The sequence below is a fragment of the Rattus norvegicus genome, chromosome 8 (assembly GCF_021556685.1).
Source record: "Rattus norvegicus strain SHRSP/BbbUtx chromosome 8, alternate assembly SHRSP_T2T, whole genome shotgun sequence".
Classification (NCBI taxonomy): Eukaryota; Metazoa; Chordata; class Mammalia; order Rodentia; family Muridae; genus Rattus; species Rattus norvegicus.
The window spans coordinates 107,574,540-107,585,000 of NC_141541.1; the positions used below are offsets into that span (position 1 = coordinate 107,574,540).

Genomic DNA, 10,461 nt, shown 5'->3' on the forward strand with positions numbered 1-10,461 from the left:
GTGGATTTCCTGCTCAGGAATTGGTGGGGAGCAGGGATTGTGGGGATTTCAGGGATTGGTGGGGGGGCGGGGGTTGTGGGGATCTCAGGGATTGGTGGGGGGCGGGGGTTGTGGGGATCTCAGGGATTGGTGAGTTTTCCTGCCCAGGGATTATTGGCTTTTTTAAAACCCTTTTCCCTGCGTCAGGCCCATGGGTTAGGGTTGGAAGTCTTTCCTGGCTGACAGGCCATCTCTGTGTGGCTGCTGAGGGGTGGGGAGAAAGGGAAGTCTGGAGAGGAGGTGCTGCCACTATGGACAGCTCCTGAGGGGCAGCTCCCTCCGAAGTGGGAATGGGGGCTCGCCACCATGGACAGCTCCTGCAGCTGCAGGCTGAGATGTGCTGCCATTTCGATAGGAGCCGCCATTTTCTTTTTTTTTTTTAATTTATTTATTTATTATATATAAGTACACTGTAGCTCTCTTCAGACACACCAGAAGAGGGCATCAGATCTCATTACAGATGGTTATGAGCCACCATGTGGTTGCTGGGATTTGAACTCAGGACCTCTGGAAGAGCAGTCAGTGCTCTTAACCACTGAGCCATCTCTCCAGCCCCAGGAGCCGCCATTTTCGACAGCTCCTGTGGGACATTTTATTGCAGAAATCATAGGCTAGGACGGGAAGGAGGGGCCTGCTGCCGCTTTGACAGCTTTTGTGGTGCAGCAGCTTTTGTGGCGTGCCACTTAGGGACTACACTGGCTGTCCTGCAACTCGCTCTGTATACCAGAGTGTCTAAGGGGCTAGAATTCAGAGATCCGCCTGTCTCTGCCTCCCGAGAGCTGGGATTAAAGGCGTATGCCACCGCCACCTGACAAATACTGCTACTCTTTATGACTAAATAAAACCCTATTACGTACACCTGTGTATACCTTACATTCATCAATCTATGCATCTGTAGTCTGGTTCCACATATTGAATAGTGAGGCATTAAACATTGATGCACAGGTATCTCTGTGGTAAGTTGATATGCTGGCTGGTTTTATGTCAACGTGACAGCAAGCTAAAGTCATCTGAGAGAAGGGAACCTAAACTGAGAAGATGGGGCTGTGGGCAAGGCTGGAGAGCATTTTCTTTATTAGAGATTGATGTGGGAGGGTCCAGCCCATCGTGTGGAGGACCTACCCCTGGCTGGTGGTCCTAGGTGCTTTTAGAAAGCAGACTGAGCATGTCACGAGGAGCAAGCCAGTAAGCAGCATCCTTTCACGGCCTCTGTATCCACTCTTGCTCCCAGATTCCTGCAAGGTTTGAGTTCCTTCTGTGTCTTCCCTTAATAGTTTGTGACTGAAGAAGACACATAAGCAAATTAGCCCTTTTCTCCCCAAGCCGCTTTCGATCATGGTGTTTCATCACGGCAATAATTACTCTAACTAAGGCAAGTTGATTTAGAGCCCTCTAGATACATTCTCACGAGCGGCACAGCTGACGTAAGATAGTTCTGGTTCTGATTTTTGAGTAATCTGTGCTACCTACATTCTTGCCAGGTATGCAAAAGGCCTTACTTCCTTGACAGTATACTTTTCCTGTGCTGGATACAAACCTAGGCTCTCATGCATGCTAAGCGATTGCTCTACCACTGAACTGTATTCTCAGCCCATCTGAAGGAATTTTTTCCCCCTGATGACAGCCATTTTGATTAGGGTAAAGTAGAATCTCAATATCACTTTGATTTCCAATTCCCCGAGGGTTAAGGAGATCGGATTTTCCCATGTATTTGTAGGCCACTTGTACTTCTCGTGAGACTATCAAACCATGAACCCACTTATTGAAGAATACTTTTTTTTATATATATAATTTAAAGGTAGCATTTATTAGGCAATTAAGAGGTGCGTTATCCATGGACTATAAACAGTTCATAGCTGACACTTCACGGTCAAGCAGAAATGTAGCCAGCATCAGTATATTTTGTAGACACTCTTGTTCTTTTGTTCCGAGAAAGGTTTGCACCACAAGGCTTGGACTTAGGTCTCGGGATGATCTTCTCTCCCACATCACAGCTCCACCCATCTTTTCCCACAAAGGCGACTGCATCTTCCTTGGCACTGAAGGTTAGAACCAAGCTGGAGAGGGGATCAATCAGCTGTTGACGCCCAACCCATCAAAGGATTCTCCCATCTCTCTCTGGTATCAGACTCCATCTTGCATTTCTTTGTGTCGCTTACTCCAGCCTGCACGTTATTGTGAGCAAGAACAAAGAGCCCGACCTCTCTGGCTTTGATGTGCTCTTCTGCAACACCAGTCAAAGTAGCGATATCCAAGCTGTATGTCCAGAGTTTGAGCCTGTGCTAGCGTCTTCGTGGATGCTCAACAACCTGGATAGAACTCTGGAGGCAGAAATGGCAGGTGTGGCCACTGCTCTGCGCCCCAGCAACGCCCGTCTCAATGACACAGACGCTGAGACCACCGCCATCTTCCTGTGGACAGATGCCGATGCATAATTTTTTATGCTTAATTTTTATTTTGTTTACATAGTCTAAATATTAGTCCTGTTGCTGTGAGAGCATACTTCCGAGAAATAGGGGAGAAACATACCAGCTTACATCCTAGCAGCAGGGGTTTGAGAGAACTGGAGGCCTCCCATTCGTAGTTAAGAGCAGAGAGATCGATGCGAACATGCTCATGTTCAATTCCCTTGTGACACTCTCACGCAGTTCAGGATCCCCTGTCGGGTGCCATCTGCAGTAGGTGCTTCCTCCTTCAATTAATATAATTAAGATAATTCCTGACAGGGATGCCCACACGCCAGCTTGAGGCAGAGTCCTGCATGAAGTCTCTCTTCTCAGGTGACTCTAGGTTGTGCCAAGTTGACAGCTAGAGCTAACCATCACGAATGGTTATTTTTGGAAATTTTTTCTCCCATTCTGTGGCCCTCGTTGTTTGTAATCAGAATTGCTCTAAATACCTGGATTCTCTTATGGGTCCATATGCATTGTAGATTTTTTTTCTTTCCTATGAAGAATGCCATTAGGCTTTTCTAATTTTTCTTTCACTTTTGTAAAAATTATATTTTTACACAGAATCTCATGGAGCCCAAGATGGACTTGAACTCACTGTGTAGCCAAGGATAACCTTAAGCTGACTGTATCCCTTGAGTGCTGGAATTGAAAGCGTGTTTACACAGTTTTGGAGACTGAGCCCAGGGACGTGTGCATTTTAGATAAGCACTCTGTGAACCGAGGTTATCTGAGCTCCTCCTACACCACTTCGGATGATCCAGTCACTTTCATGTTATCCATCCTGCTGATTCCTAGATACAGATATTTCCATCTTTTCACGTCTTGTTTGATGTCTTTTGTCAGTCATTTAAGGTTTTCAGTTCGAGGCCACTCATCCCTTTAGGCAGTTTTTTTCCCCAGGTATTTCTTCTTGGGGCTCTTGTGAATAGGATGGCTTTTCTGGTTTGTTTTGTTTTGGTTTGGTTTTGGTTTGTTTTGGTTTTGGTTTTGGTTTGGTTTTGGTTTGGTTTGTTTGTTTTGTTTTGAGACAAGGTCTCTCTATGTAGCCCCAGTGGTCCTGGAACTTTCTGTATAGACAGAGACCCCCCTGCCTCTGTCATTCTAGTTCTAGGACAGAGGTGTGCACCACTGTTCCAGGCTTGCCCTCACACTTGTGACTGTGGGCCTTCCTTTGTGGTGTTTAGGATCCCTCTGAACATTTTCTGCAGAGCTGGCTTAGTGATCACGGATCGTTTCAGTTTGTGGTTCTCTTGAGTGGTTTTTTATTTGCCCATCAATTTTACAACATACTTTTGCCAGATATAGCAACACTGTGGGTGCAGTTGGGTAGTGCCGGGGTGTGATTTATCCCATTCCAGGAGTTCTTGCATTCTAAGATTTCTGGAGACAAGTCGAATGTTATTCTTCAGAGTTTGCTTCTGTAGGGTTGTTGGCCTTTTTTTTTTTAAGTGTATTTTTAATTCATATCACTAAATATAAAGCATTTTTTAACAAAGTTATATGTAAAGTCCTCTTCTGTTTGTGTGTATTTGGAACGCTGGTGTCTTTTGTGTTTGAACATCCATATCTTTTCCCAAGTTTGAATATTTTTCTGCTATACTTTCTCTAATTATCCATGTCTCTGGTTTGAATTTTGGCACTTCTTGCACCCTGTAGGTTCTTAGGTTTGGTCTTTTGACTGTGCCCTCGGAGTTTTGAAAGATGTGTTCATACTTGTTTACCAAAAAAAAAAAAATACTTGTTTACCTTCCCCCACGCTTTGTCTCAGTGTAGTGTTTTCTCAGTCCTACCCTCCAACTCGAATCTGCCGTCCTCTGCTTGGTCTAACCCACTGACGATGCTTGCCACTGTTTTCGATGAAGGTTTTCTCTTCCCAAACGTATTCTTTTCAAGATCTGAATCTTTTTGCAATGTCTTGTTCATGTTCTGAAATTCTCATCCATGTTACTGATTTCATCATCTACTTTGTGAATTCCCTTCCTTACTTCATTTAATTGTATTTTGTTTGTTTTTTGACGAAGGTTCTTATGAAGCCTAAGGTGGCCTTGGACTCCTTATAGAGTCAAGGGGGACATTCAACTTATGATTCTCCTGCCATCCCCCTTTGAGTCCTAGATTCTAGGCATATAATGAACCATGCACTTTTAAAAAAATGATTTATTTTTATTTTATGTGCATTGGGGTTTTGCCTGCATTGATGTCTGTCAGTGTGTGAGGGCGTCAGATCTCCTGCAACTGGAGTTATATAGGCAGTTGTGGGTGCTGGGAATTGAATCCAGGTCCTCAGGAAGAGCCGCTCTTAACCGCTGAGCTGTCTCGCCAGCCCCACGGTGGTGCTGAGAAAACTAGAGCTTTGTGCATGGCAGGCAAACATTTAACCAACTGAGCCACGTTCCAGGCTGTCAGCCGGGTGTTTTAATCTTCTTTGAGGTCATCAATCACTAGTCGTTTTGTTGTCGGTGTTGTGGGTATTTTGAGGTAATATCCCACTAGGTAGCAACAATCCCTCTGCTTTTAGCCCCCGAGAGTGCTGGGATTATACAACCTGACTGCTGAGGGTTTTGTATGGCGTGTCTGTATTTTCATTACTTTTGCATTCCTGCTGTGGCAGATTTCAAACCTCGTATACACCGCATCCACACCAGCACTCAGCTTTCCATTAATAACAAAACCGAAACATGACTCACCAGTTAAATCAAAACTACATTCCCACAGTGCGGTCGCAGGAAGACGGAACTGAACCCAAACTGTCCGGGTGTGTGCAGGGTTGCATAAGATGGATGGGAAAAAAGTCACAGGCTTTGGCTCCAATAGCTCGAGTTCAACACACACAAAATAAATTAAATTGTTGTTTCGGATGTGATGTAAAACGTTTTTGAACCAGGTAAGAATTTGGCCATTAAAGGGAAAAATGAAACCAAATCACAACATGCGAAGGCTGGAAAACAAATGCAGCTGAGTTTAGCAACTCTGTTCTCCTGGTTTCCAGGGGTAGTGGAGCAGAGGGGATAGCAGTTGGATTTCTTAGTAAATTTGTCTAAGACAGGTTCACGTGTGGCCCAGGTTGTCCTTAAATTTAATATGTAACCGAGGATAGGCTTTAACACCTGATTCTCCTGCTGCCACCCCGGGAGCACTGGCACATGCTAAGCATGCTAAATATGGACGTTTGTACTGTGTGAGAGGGGATGTCCATGGTCAAGGGTGAGCGTGTGTGTGCCTGTGTACAGAGGGCAGGAGACAAGCTCAGGCGCCATCCTCAGGAGCACTGTCTGCCTCCCGTGAGACAGGGTCTCTCATTGCCCTGGGGCTCCTCCATTAGGTTAGACTGGCTGGCTGAGGAGCCCCAGGGAGCCTCCTGTCTCCATCTTTCCAGCACTGGGATTTCAAATGGAGCTGCACACTGACAATGAGGGCTAATTTTAGTTCTCAGCTTGACTACATCTAGACTCAAGAAAACCCACGCCACTGGGCACGCCTGACTTTCCTCCCTTCCTCCCTTCCTCCCTTCCTTCCTTCCTCTCCTCTTCCTTCCTCTTTCCTTGCTTCCTTCCTTCTCTTCCCTTCCCTTCTCCTTCCCCTCCCTCCCTCTCTCTCTCTCTCTCTCTCTCTCTCTCTCTCTCTCCCTCTCTCTTTCTTTCTTTCTTTCTTTCTTTCTTTCTTTCTTTCTTTCTTTCTTTCTCTTCCCTTATCTCTTCCTTCCTTCCTTCATTTCTTTCTTCCCCCAACCCCCTTTGGGATCTCAAGGCAGGGTTTCTCTGTGTAGCCCTGGCTGTTCTGGAACTCACTCTGAAGACCAGGCTGGCCTCGAACTCACAGAGATCTGCCTACCTCTGCCCGCTAAGTGCTGTGATTAAAGGTGTGTGCCACCGTCATCTGGCCATGAAGGATTTCTTAATCAGATTATTTGAAGCAGGAAGACCCAATCAAAAATCTGGGCCACATCCTCTGGTGGCAGCCCACACGCAAGAAGGACATGAAAGAAAGAAAGAAACTTGCTTTTGGCTTGCTTGCCCTCACTTTCTCTGTCAAGTTCATTTATCTTGTTTCTGTGGCCAGTATCATGACCCAGATTCTTTAGGATACAACACAGAAAACCCGCAACTCTCCAGGAGTCCCCCAGAACTCCAGTGCTGATGAGGAAGCAGATATGCCCAGCTTTGTGGACAAACAGCCATGGAATTCTATGCCTTTCCATAGTCAGACACCCATTGCTAGACTACCCAGACTGCACCTTGTAAGACAGCCTAGTAAATCATATATATATTCACATATATTCTATATAGAGTTAGGTTTCTTAAAGGAACAGAACTGATTGGATGAACACACACACACAGACCAGAGAGAGAGAGAGAGAGAGAGAGAGAGAGAGAGAGAGAGAGAACGAGGGTGTTTGGTAAAGGTATTTTGAGCTAAGTTATAAAAACATCAAAATAAATGATATTAGAGAAGCCGGTGGTAAAGGCTTCTCACAGGTCCCCTTGTCACCATGTATGCCAGTTCCTTGTCTTAGACCTGTCCAAGCGTCACGCGTCTCCTGACCGCGAGTTTCTCTTTATTGGCGTTGGAACTTGTGTCTGCCTTATGTCTGCCCAGTTTCTCTTGGAAATATGTCAGTTCCTCATAAAGTATTAAAAGGCGTGGGTGGTATTTTTGGACGCCCTGAGTTTCAACTCTTCCTAGGCTACTGCTAGGCTCCCAAAGCCCGAGGCAGTGTCTGGAGAGGTGCTGTCCAGCAGAACTTGGGGGTGATGATGGGCACAGTCTATGCCCACATCATCTAAGCGATAGCCAGTGGCCACAGGTGACTCTGAGTACCTGGAATGTGGCCAGAGTAGCTAACTGAAATCTTTGAGACAGAGTTTCTCAGAGTGCCTCTGCCTCCCAAGTACTGGGATTAGAGAGGCCACCATCGGGCCTGACTGATTGGCTTTCTTTTTAATTAGCATGCAGAGTGCTGGGTTTTATTGTGGCATTTTTACACAGATGTCATTTTATTTTCATTTGGTTCCCTCACATCCTTGGGTGTCCTCCCCATTACCTTCCTTCCCCAAGTACCTCCCTCGGCTTTCTTCTTACACTTCTTCCTTTTTGTCTTCTCCTCTGCCACCCTTTTTGTTTGTTTTTGAGACAAGGTCCAGCCCTGACTGGCCTAGAGCTTGCTATGTAGACCAGGCTGGCTTCAAACTCACAGAGACCTATTTGCCTCTGCCTCCTGAGTCCCAGGACCAAAGCCACCATGCCTGGCTGTGATCCTACTTCTTAAATTCCTATATAAAGATTTAATACACACACACACACACACACACACACACACTGTAGCTGTCCTCAGACACACCAGAAGGCATCAGATCTCATTACAGATGGTTGTGAGCCACCATGGGGTTACTGGGATTTGAACTCAGGACCTCTGGAAGAGCAGCCGGTGCTCTAACCACTGAGCCATCTCTCCAGCCCAAATTCCTATATAAATTGCTTAAGATTGCACTGGTTGAATTATTTATAAGGAATCTCATATTCCATTTATGACTTTCACAGGCAGAGGGCTGTTCATTTGAGCCACATAAATTTAGTTAAAATATATATATAGGGCTAGAAAAGAATTTTAAAAATTGGTACAGAAATTAAAAGCCAAAAACCCCGAAGTCTAATCCCATAGATTCCACTTAAAAATTCTAGTGCTTGAGTATGAAATTGGGAGCAATGGGCAATGAAAATAACCCACTTAGCAAGAGGCAGTGATTCTTCACCCCAGCACAACAGAGGCAGCAGTACAAAGCCCATGTGTTGAAGTTTACTCTGTTCTGGTCTGGGCTCACACACAAGGCTCGGCAGAGTTCAGCATATCTCTGAACAGGATACGTGCTCTTATGGTAGCTTCTTGGTGGAAGAGTAATTAACTTCTTGTTTCGTTTTGTTTGTTTTGTTTTGTTTTGTTTCAAGACAGAGTTTCTCTGAGGAGCGCTGGCTATCCTGAAACTCGATGTCTAAACCAGGCTGGCCTCAAACTCAAGAGATCCACCCACTGCTGCCTCCTGAGTGCTGAGATCAAAGGCATGTGCCAACCACGCCCAGCAGAGTAATTAATTTCTGCTGTTCACTTGTCTGCATACAGGCAGTGCTATGCAGTAATCTTTTCTACTGTTCTGAAACTCCTAGGTGTGTGACCGAGAACATCATGGAATTGCTCTCTCTGTAGGGTAACAAACCACACTGGGACACTTACACACTGCCTCTTCTTGAGTTTGCCTGTGGCTGGGGATGGGGAGGGGACACTCCACTCTGTCAGAGATACCCTTAAGGTTTGTCACCCCACCTGAAGATACATCTGGTCTGTTGTAGCCTGGGTTTTCACAGTAAAGCTCTTTTTATTATGTGTGACGTGGCTATTGTGAAGCCAAGTGGCTGGGGTCACCAACAAAATCTCTTGGTTGGAAGTCATGGTGATGAAGTCAGTAAGCAAGCAGTGAGAGCCAGGTCTATGGCAGCGGTATTGGGGTGGTTGCCCCTCAGAAGACCCTCAGCGGACATTTCAGCCATGTCTGTCTTCTGCTTTATTGAGCTCTCTGATGCTGGAGCAGAGGAAGTGGCAGGTTTACTAGGATGCCAGGGGTGAGACTTTGGGGTCACCCCATCCTCAGATACTATCAGTAAACTCAGGCTCATCGGGCGGAGCTTGGTATGATAGAAACATTCCTTTGGTCTGTTGGTGTGCTACCTCAGGTAAATGGCTATCTCAGGTGAATGGCTACCTCAGGTAATGGCAACCTCAGGTGAATGGCTACCTCAGATAATGGCAACCTTAGGTGAATGGCTACCTCAGGTGAACGGCTACCTCATGTGAATGGCTACCTCAGGTGAGCAGCTACCTCATGTGAAGGTCTACCTCAGGTGAACAGCTACCTCAGGTGAATGGCTAACTCAGGTGAACGGCTACCTCAGGTGAATGGCTAACTCAGGTGAACGGCTACCTCAGGTGAATGGCTAACTCAGGTGAACGGCTACCTCAGGTGAATGGCTAACTCAGGTGAACGGCTACCTCAGGTGAACAGCTACCTCAGGTGAACAGCTACCTCTTTACTTTTCCCCCAGGGAAGGTAACTTAGCAGATGTAAACAGGCTTGCCATGTTCTTGTATTTTTGTCATCATGCTATTACTTGAATAAAATAAAGGCAAACTTTAGAAATGCATTTTAATCACATTGTTATGTGACAGTATTTGATGTTTTCAGACAGAAAAAAAAATTGTCATCACCATGAACCACCTGCTTTAACATAGAAAAAAATACGAAATACCCAGAAACAGCAGACATTTTATTTTGCAGTGTGTACTACAGTGGAGGTTTTTGTTCTGTCATGTTCTTGATCTAGGTCTCTATATTGTTTTCGATTTCAATTTAAACCATTTTTATATCATTTAAAAAATGAATTACGGGGGTTGGGGATTTAGCTCAGTGGTAGAGCGCTTGCCTAAGAAGCACAAGGCCCTGGGTTCGGTCCCCAGCTCCGAAAAAAAGAACCAAAAAAAAAAAAAAAAAAAAGAATTATGGGGCAGCAAGATGGCTCAGTGGGAGCTTGCTGCCAAGCCCGACATAAATTCCATTCTCAGGTCCTGCAATGGTAGAGAGAACCGACTCCAGAAAGCTGCTTTCTGAGTTCTCCATGTGCATTGTGGCATGCAAGTATATACAGAAATATAATACAAATAAAAAATTTAGGGCTGGAAAGATGACTCAGTGGTTAAAAGCACTGACTGCTCTTCCAGAGGTCCTGAGTTCAATTCCCAGCAACCACATGGTGGCTCACAACCATCTGTAATGAAATCTGATGCCCCCTTCTGGTGTGTCTGAAGACAGCTACAGTGTACTCATATGAAGTAAATAAATCTTTAAAGAAAAACAAATAAAAAATTTAAAAGTGTGATTTTTTTTAAGATTCTACATGATTTTCCCTCCTGACCATTGGAATA

At 45.2% G+C, this 10,461-nt stretch overlaps 1 pseudogene across 1 annotated transcript; it reads right to left on the reverse strand.

Moving 5' to 3' along the window:
* Positions 1-1,908: 1,908 nt before the first annotated feature.
* Ndufs4-ps1 (NADH:ubiquinone oxidoreductase subunit S4, pseudogene 1) lies at positions 1,909-4,240 on the reverse strand (annotated as a pseudogene). Its single transcript, XR_015627972.1, has one exon. The product of XR_015627972.1 is annotated as an NADH:ubiquinone oxidoreductase subunit S4, pseudogene 1 (transcript).
* Between the last annotated feature and the right edge of the window lie 6,221 nt (positions 4,241-10,461).